The sequence below is a fragment of the Lissotriton vulgaris genome, chromosome 7, assembly GCF_964263255.1.
Source record: "Lissotriton vulgaris chromosome 7, aLisVul1.2, whole genome shotgun sequence".
Classification (NCBI taxonomy): domain Eukaryota; kingdom Metazoa; phylum Chordata; class Amphibia; order Caudata; family Salamandridae; genus Lissotriton; species Lissotriton vulgaris.
In genome coordinates this window covers 1,199,854,330-1,199,863,502 of record NC_141695.1, presented here as the reverse complement: position 1 = coordinate 1,199,863,502, position 9,173 = coordinate 1,199,854,330, and the positions used below count along the sequence as shown (strand labels likewise).

Genomic DNA, 9,173 nt, shown 5'->3' with positions numbered 1-9,173 from the left:
TAGGGAGCAAAGTGTTCTGCTCATGGTTCGAACATTGGAGAACCATCGCTGACGTTCCCAGCCCTAATTTATTTTATTTTTTGCTCCTGTTGAGCAGTTTCCATTCCCTGTTTTTGTTTTTGTTCTAAAAAAGAAAAAAGAAGAAACAAAAGTTATTTTCAGAACTACCTCCAATTCTCATCAAAGAGCTATATTCTTAAAAAAATGAAAAAGAGTAAGTGAAGTGGAGTGCATTGATAAAGGAAAGGAAAATGAGTAAGAAAGAACAGAAAGGAGAGGAGAAAGGAAGTGAAGTAGGGGGACTGAAAGAATGTGAGTGTTGGGAAGGAAAGTAAGGAGAAGGAGAGTGAATATGGGGAATGTAGATATTCAAAGAAAATGTAGAAAAGTAACGGGGGTGTGGAAGGGTAAGAAAAGATGCATTGCTGGAGTTGCATCATTTTTGCGACACACTCCAGCAATGCATCACTTTTGCGCTTACAGATACGTCTGAAATACTGACGTTTCTGTAAGTACTTGCGACAAAATACGTCATATATTTAATATGACGCATGACTAGAAGACTGAAGGACTCATTTATCAGGCCATGCGTCACTTTTACGCCACCGGTGCGTCACTTTTTGTGACGCACCAGTGCTGTAAAAAATGCACCTTATTCAGTCATATTTACAAAGTGACGCATCTAGGTAGATGCGTCACTTTGTAAACCCCTGCGCCACATTATACCTACGTCAGGTGTAATGTATGCAAAAGGGACGTATTGACGCAAGAAAGGGTCGTAGAGGTGACGCAGTGAAATCTATGAGATGTCTCTGCGTCACTTTTATGACGCTGTTGCGTCCAAATCTTGCTCCTGTTTCACAGTAGGTGTAAGACTGATGCAGGCCCTTTCACAAGGATGCATTGCTGGAGTTGCATAATTTTTTGTGACACACTCCAGCAATGCATCACTTTTGCGCTTATAGATACATCTGAAATACTGACGTATCTGTAAGTACTTGCGACATAATACGTCATATATTTAATATGACGCATGAGTAGATGACTGAAGGCCTCATTTATGAGGCCATGCGTCACTTTTACCCACCGGTGCGTCACTTTTTGTGACGCACCAGTGCTGTAAAAAATGCACCTTATTCAGTCATATTTACAAAGTGACGCATCTAGGTAGATGCGTCACTTTGTAAACTCCTGCGCCACATTATACCTACGTCAGGTGTAATGTATGCAAAAGGGACGAATTGACCCAAGAAAGGGTCGGAGAGGTGACGCAGTGAAATCTATGAGATATCACTGCGTCACTTTTATGACGCTGTTGCGTCCAAATCTTGCGCCTGTTTCACAGCAGGCGTAAGAATGATGCAGGCCCTTTCACATGGGCCTGGCCCCATGTAAAAGGATGAATTGCTGGAGTTGCATCATTTTTGTGACACACTCCAGCAATGCATCACTTTTGCGCTTACAGGTACGTTTGAAATACTGACGTATCTGTAAGTACTTGCGACATAATGCGTCATATATTTAATATGATGCATGAGTGGATGACTGAAGGCCTCATTTATGAGGCCATGCGTCACTTTTACGCCACCGGTGCGTCACTTTTTGTGACGCACCAGTGCTGTAAAAAATGCACCCTATTCAGTCATATTTACAAAGTGACGCATCTAGGTAGATGCGTCACTTTGTAAACCCCTGCGCCACATTATACCTACGTCAGGTGTAATGTATGCAAAAGGGACGTATTGACGCAAGAAAGGGTCGTAGAGGTGACGCAGTGAAATCTATGAGTTATCTCTGCGTCACTTTTATGACGCTGTTGCGTCCAAATCTTGCGCCTGTTTCACAGCAGGTGTAAGACTGATGCAGGCCCTTTCACAAGGATGCATTGCTGGAGTTGCATCATTTTTTGTGACACACTCCAGCAATGCATCACTTTTGCGCTTATAGATACATCTGAAATACTGACGTATCTGTAAGTACTTGCGACATAATACGTCATATATTTATTATGACGCATGAGTAGATGACTGAAGGCCTCATTTTACCCACCGGTGCGTCACTTTTTGTGACCCACCAGTGCTGTAAAAAATGCACCTTATTGAGTCATATTTACAAAGTGACGCATCTAGGTAGATGCGTCACTTTGTAAACCCCTGCGCCACATTATACCTACGTCAGGTGTAATGTATGCAAAAGGGACGTATTGACGCAAGAAAGGGTCGTAAAGGTGACGCAGTGAAATCTATGAGATATCACTGAGTCACTTTTATGACGCTGTTGCGTCCCAATCTTGCGCCTGTTTCACAGCAGGCGTAAGACTGATGCAGGCCCTTTCACATGGGCCTGGCCCCATGTGAAAGGATGCATTGCTGGAGTTGCATCATTTTTGTGACACACTCCAGCAATGCATCACTTTTGCGCTTATAGATACGTTTGAAATACTGACGTATCTGTAAGTACTTGCGTCATAATACGTCATATATTTAATATGACGCATGAGTAGAAGACTGAAGGCCTTATTTATGAGGCCATGCGTCACTTTTACACCACCGGTACGTCACTTTTTGTGACGCACCAGTGCTGTTAAAAATGCACCTTATTGAGTCATATTTACAAAGTGACGCATCTAGGTAGATGCGTCACTTTGTACTTTTACGACTGATGCAGCCCCTTTCACATGGGCCTGGCCCCATGTGAAAGGATGCATTGCTGGAGTTGCATCATTTTTCTGACACACTCCAGCAATGCATCACTTTTGCGCTTACAGATACGTTTGAAATACTGGCGTATCGGTAAGTACTTGCAACATAATACGTCATATATTTAATATGACGCATGAGTAGAAGACTGAAGGCCTTATTTATGAGGCCATGCGTCACTTTTACGCCACCGGTACGTCACTTTTTGTGACGCACCAGTGCTGTTAAAAATGCATCTTATTGAGTCATATTTACAAAGTGACGCATCTAGGTAGATGCGTCACTTTGTACTTTTACGCCACCGGTACGTCACTTTTCGTGATGCATCAGCAGCGTAAAACATGCACCTTATTGAGTTATATTTACAAAGTGACGCATCTAGGTAGATGCGTCACTTTGTAAACCCCTGCGCCACATTATACCTCTTTTTTTTTTGGTCCAGCGGGGCCCTTTTATAGCCCCCACATCAAACCTAGGGGGTCAGGGGGTTCTACTCTGCCCCCTTATGGTCATTTCCCCCTTTGTTTTTGCCACCTCTTATGTCTCGATCCTACCGAGACACAAGATGGCGGCGGCTCCGGACTGTTTGGAATGTTTACAGACACCTGAGAGCCAATCAGCTTTCCGCGCGCGAACTATATTTTTTTAACCTAAATTACTCAAAATCCACTGGAGCACATATCTTGAGACTAGCAAAGGCACATCGGTCTACCAGTCCCTACAATTTTGCCAAGTTTGGTGGAAATCCATTAAGCCGTTCGGGCTAAAAGAGAGGTCGACCGCCCTATGGAAATTAACATGGGGAAAACACGTTTTGGGACCCCCCTTTTATCTCGGCCCCCGCTTGACGAATCCCCCCCCCAAACTTTCAGGGAAGGACCGGAGCGCCGCGAGGCAAATTTGAGGAAATTTCCAGGCAGATTCCTCAACTGGCGCCAAAGTTATTCACAATAGAATGTTGAGATTTTCTATTGAAAATAATCCTAACTATAACTACCTACTGGCGACCGCCAGTAGGTAATATATATATATATATATATATATATATATATATATATATATACATATATATATATATATATATATATATATATATTTATATATATTTATATATATTTATATCTATATCTATCTATATATATATATACACATATATACATACATATATATATATATATATACATAATATATATATATATATATATATATATATATATATATATATATAATATATATATATATATATATATATATATATATATATATATATATATATATATAATATATATATATATATATATATATATATATATATATATATATATATATATATATATGCAGAAACTCCCGTATGCCACCTACAAATCCCTCGGATCGGCGAAGCAAGTCAGGAGACGGACCACAGGATCTGGCCACAAGGTAGTTTATTGGCACAGTTTAACAGCAATGACGCGTTTCGGGCTTCGTGAGCCCTTGTTCACATGTATATATATATAGGGTTTTGGCGCAGGGCAGCACAGCAAGTCACCTTGCTGCGTTGCGTCAAGTTAAAGTGCAGGAATGTGTCTTATCTATGGCATACACTGCATTCCTGTCCTTTACCCCTGCGCAGGTGCTGTTATGGCAGCCCAATGCCAACTCAGGCACCCTTGGACCCTGGTGCAAGGGTGCCTGCGTTGCCTGCAGGATTGGTTTTCTGCAGGAAGGGCCACCTTACTGCACAAAAAAAATCCAGGGAGCCTTTTTCTCTTTTCTTTCTGTGTGCTTCAGAATGCAGCACACATATAAAGTGGACAAAATGAAGAGAAATAAAGTTATTTCTCCTTGTTGCACCTACCCTGGGGACACGTAAGGTTTTGGCACATCCCCGGATTTACATGGTATTGTAATTCTGAAAAACGGTATGGCCGTCACCCCCTCAACCTGCCAAATACTTTGCCTAACACAGATCTGACATGCGTAACTTCTTAAAGAAAGAACTCGCTAGTCTTCAAAGCTCTTCGAGGCAAATATTGAATATCAAACTTGACAACCAGAGAAGAAATTATGTTACACAAAATTAGACACCAGTGATGACATAGCATTTACGACACTATAAAAAATGTAAACTTAATAGTATAACGTCAAAAGCTCAATAAAATAATCATCACTACAATTGCACTGAACCCATATGCAGCTGTCTCGAATAAATGTAGGAAACTTATCACTCGGAGAAGGGATGGAGCTCAGCTGTGAGGTATCCACAGCTAAGGGGTCTGCCCTCATAGGGCCCCCCTATCTCTAAAGGATCTACCTTTCCAGCTGTGCTTCTAGGACTTCTCGTAAGGATTTGTATTAAACCTTTTGAACGTGAACTTGCTGCGACATCCAAATGAGCATCGTGCTCAGTAAGGGGCAAATTTACAAACCCTGTGCGCCACCACTCTGTCAGATTTTGTGACGTACTGTTGGCACAGGGTGCTCCTCCATATTTACAAGGAGAGGAAAAGCCATCCTGCGTGACATTTCCTCTCTTTGTAAATATGGCCCCTTCACACGCAGCACTGTGTGTGGAAGGGGCGTTCCATGGGTGTTGCTGTGGGTGTTCCCACGCAACACCCATTGAACAAGTACATCTCCAGATTTATGAGAAATTGTAACTCTGGAGATGCGTGTGGAAGCTGCTCCACCTTATAGGTGGCGTAGCGAGGCGCAACGGGGAGAAATGTTTTCATTTCTCCTCGTTTTTTTCTCTTTCAATGCGTGCTGCATTCTACTGCACGCATTGAAAGAGGAAAAAGCCTCTTGTGATTGTTTTTGTGCAGGAAGGTGTGCCTTCCTGCACAAAAATAATCTCCCCACGACGCAGGCACCCTTGCACCATGCAAGGATACCTGCAAGGCTGCAGTTTGTGCGCCAGCGTAAGGGAAGCACAGAGATGCAACATATTCTTGTAAATATGTCTAACGCTATCAATGTGTATTGGGAGTGTGCTACTGAGCACCACTCCTCACTGTTGTGTGTCACTATTGCAATTGAGATGGTTAATTTCTACTTTCGTGTATAATTTGTATAATGAATGCTAATAATTCATATCTATAAAACCTATGAAACATTTTCCAAGAATCCTTGCCTCCATGTTCATATTCCTTTTACCTTTTTGCTACATGTATATTATCTGTTGTGCTGAAATAAGGCCATACTCCCAATACACATTGATGCTGTTTCTAGCCAACGGAACCACTGTTCTCTACTTATAAGATACCCAGGTTCCGAGGGACACAGGGTCGCCCCATTTTGTTAATACTTTTCCAAACTAACGCAGCACGGCGCAGCAAAATGACTTGCTGCACCTCGCTTTGCTGTAAATCTGCCTGACAGTCTTTAGGTCTCTGTTAACATCTGTTGCGCCCACCTTCAAGGATGGCGGACCCCCTCGGCCAGGCCCGTCCGCCACCTCCCTGTCATGGCTGCCCTTCGGTGGCCTGACGCCCGCCTCGGGCCTGTCATGGCGGCGCAGGGCGCCAGCAACTTCCTTAAAAGGGCTTATATGAAGCGGCTGAGAAGAGTTCCTGCCCCCGTGTCCCTGTGCGTGACGGTGTGGTGAGGCCTGGGGCGGGGGCCCTGCTGGGGGCTGGTTTCACAATGAGTGCAGCGCGCGCTCTCTCTCCCCGGGCAGGAAGCTGCGGTCGGGCTCTGCAACTTCTGCATTTCACAAATGTCCTCATCGCCTCAGAGGCTGCGGAAGGATAAAAACCTGATAGTAGGTGCACTCGTCACAGGAGCCTCCGGCAGACCAGACCGCAGCGATAACAGCCTCTTCCGGGATCTCAGGTGCATCCCGAGGACAACCTGCGCAGGAATCCATTGCAGGGCCCTAGAACGCGCCGCATCCCGTGCAGTGACCCGCAGTGCCAACAGAGGCAATAACAGTGTCTGGCACCTATGAGTCCACCGAACGGGATCAGTAATGTGCACGGGAGCCTATAGCGGCGTCGGAGAGGCTGGGATGTGCCTAAACCTATAATGCCATTGACTGGGACGAGCAATCTGTGGAGGAGCCTATCGTGACGTCACAGAGGGAATGACTAACTGCAGGAGCCTCGTGTGCCGCCATATTGAGAACAGCAACCCCTGCATGAGCCTCTAGTATAATACAAACACAAAAGAACAGCAACAAATACAGAACCATTAATGTGGCCTAAGAGAAAATAATCTGTGTATAGTACCGTCAGAGAGAGAACAGGAACCTGTGCTGGAACCTGATTCACCCAAAGTGAGAACAGTAACACGTGTATAGGAACCTTTATTACTACCAAAGAAAGGACAGTCTATACATAAGTCTATGGTTGCACCAGTGCCACCTAGGGTGGTACGTCTGTTCTGTAACCAGTGTACCCGTAGTGTGACTAACAGCAGAACTACCACCAGCACCACGACCTTCAATCCAACCTGTGAGGAATAATTGTGCTGGAGTCTAAAATCCAGCTACAGAAAACAGCAACCCATTCAGAAACCTACAATCCAAAGTCTGAAAGAAACAACAAACCCACAAGTAGATCAAAAAACCTGTTTAGGGATCCAACATACTACCGCAGAGATCAATAACCTGCACAGCAACCCAATAATACACCAAAGAGGGATCATTTACCTACGCAGATCAACAGCCTGCTCAGGGACCCAATAGACTACCACACAGAGATCAACAAGCTGTGCAAGAACTCATCAAAGCACTACAAAGAGATATACTGCCTGTTCAGGAACCCAACAAACTACCACAGAGAGCTCAATAATTTGTAAGTGATCAAACAAACCACAGCAGGTAGAACAGCAACATGTGCAGTGATCCAAGAAACCAACAGAAGCAAGCAAAAACCTGTACAGGGATCCAGAAACAACCCAGTTATAGCAACAGCCTGTGCAGAGGCCTGTGAATCATCCACCGAAAGCACCTTTGGCATAGGAATCCATTTTCAAAGCACATAACCTGTGCAGAGATTCCAGACTCTGCTAACATGGTGTTCTGGTGGCCTCTTCTCAGCCTTGTCCTGCTGGTGTGTGCAACCCCGGGTCTTCCAGCCTATGAGGGGACTCCTAACTACAGAGACCAGGAGTTCATCCAAAAATGTCTCGACGACCACAACTCAGCTCGTGCCCTGGTGTCTCCACTAGCCACTAACATGCAACACATGTCCTGGGACACCACATTGGCTTCCACAGCCCAGGCCTGGGCTGAGAAATGCATCTTTGACCACAATGGCGACTTAAAGATACGTGGAAAGCTTCACCCAAAGTTTGACAGAGTTGGGGAAAATATTTGGATTGGGAGCCACAATGGGCAGATCTCACCCACAAAGAGGTGGGTTTCAGAGGTGAAGGACTACCACTATGACACCAATAGCTGTTCCCCAGGCTCAGTCTGCGGCCACTACACGCAGGTCGTCTGGGCCGAAACCTACAAACTTGGATGTGGGGCCCATTTTTGCCCAAAAGTCCAAAACGACACGCGCTGGAAAGATGTGATCTTGGTCGTGTGCAATTACGGCCCAGCTGGAAATAACGGGCGGCGGCCCTACACGAAAGGAGTCTCGTGCAGCACGTGCCCAGGCGGAGATACGTGCAAGGACAACCTGTGCGTAAACCCAGATCGCGATGGGGTCGAACCTGGTGCCGGGGCTGCCCCTGCCGGTTCAAATTCCTGTTCGGCTCTGTGGTGGCTGGTGCTCGTGTGCGCATGCCTGGCAGCCTAAGAGGCGCCTAGTAGCTTCATGCAGCCAAAGGTTATTTTTTAAACTAGATGACTAAATTAAATGGAACATTTCGAAGCACAGAGGTTTAGGGACAGTTTCACAGGTCAATGTCTTTGAAAGGCCAGTCACATCACATTTGCTGCCTTATACGTGACTGCCTCTGCCCCAGCCCAACCAGCCTTTCAGAGACACTGGCCTTTCTGTAAATCAACCCTCTGCTTTCCCAGGCTCGTGCAGGCCACTTCGGAAGAGGGTGTCCTTTTTTTGTGACTTTGTCATGTTCAACCGCTTAAGAGCAAAATGATTAATACAAGACCATGTACTAAAATAAATCTTTATTATTCATGTTATACAACATTTTCAGAGCTGTGTCAACATCTACCCCATTGGTCTGCTTATTTTTAAGAGGGAAAAGCAGACTTTGTATCTTGCCTGTCTGGTCTCACAAGAGGGAACTTTTGAGAAGAAAAGATTTCTCTTTAGTGCTCACAATATTATTATTTGACCTGGTACAATATGCACTATTCCTCTCTCGCCCATAATTATGCCCGTCCCTTTTCCTAAAGTGTCCACAGATCCCTCCGCTTCCACCTCATCTCTTCACTTTGAACTTGTCCCCCACTTCCGGGACATCAACATCCCGTTCCTATTTCCCTGCCTAACATAGTAGCCAAGGTTTAGCCTATCCATTCACCCGTCCCAAAAATGTTCTATTATTTGGGATTGACCTCGTGATCTCCTTCCC

The 9,173-nt window shown here is 44.8% G+C and overlaps 1 pseudogene; it reads left to right on the top strand.

Moving 5' to 3' along the window:
* Positions 1-6,463: 6,463 nt before the first annotated feature.
* LOC147703167 (glioma pathogenesis-related protein 1 pseudogene) lies at positions 6,464-8,479 on the top strand (annotated as a pseudogene).
* Positions 8,480-9,173: the final 694 nt, after the last annotated feature.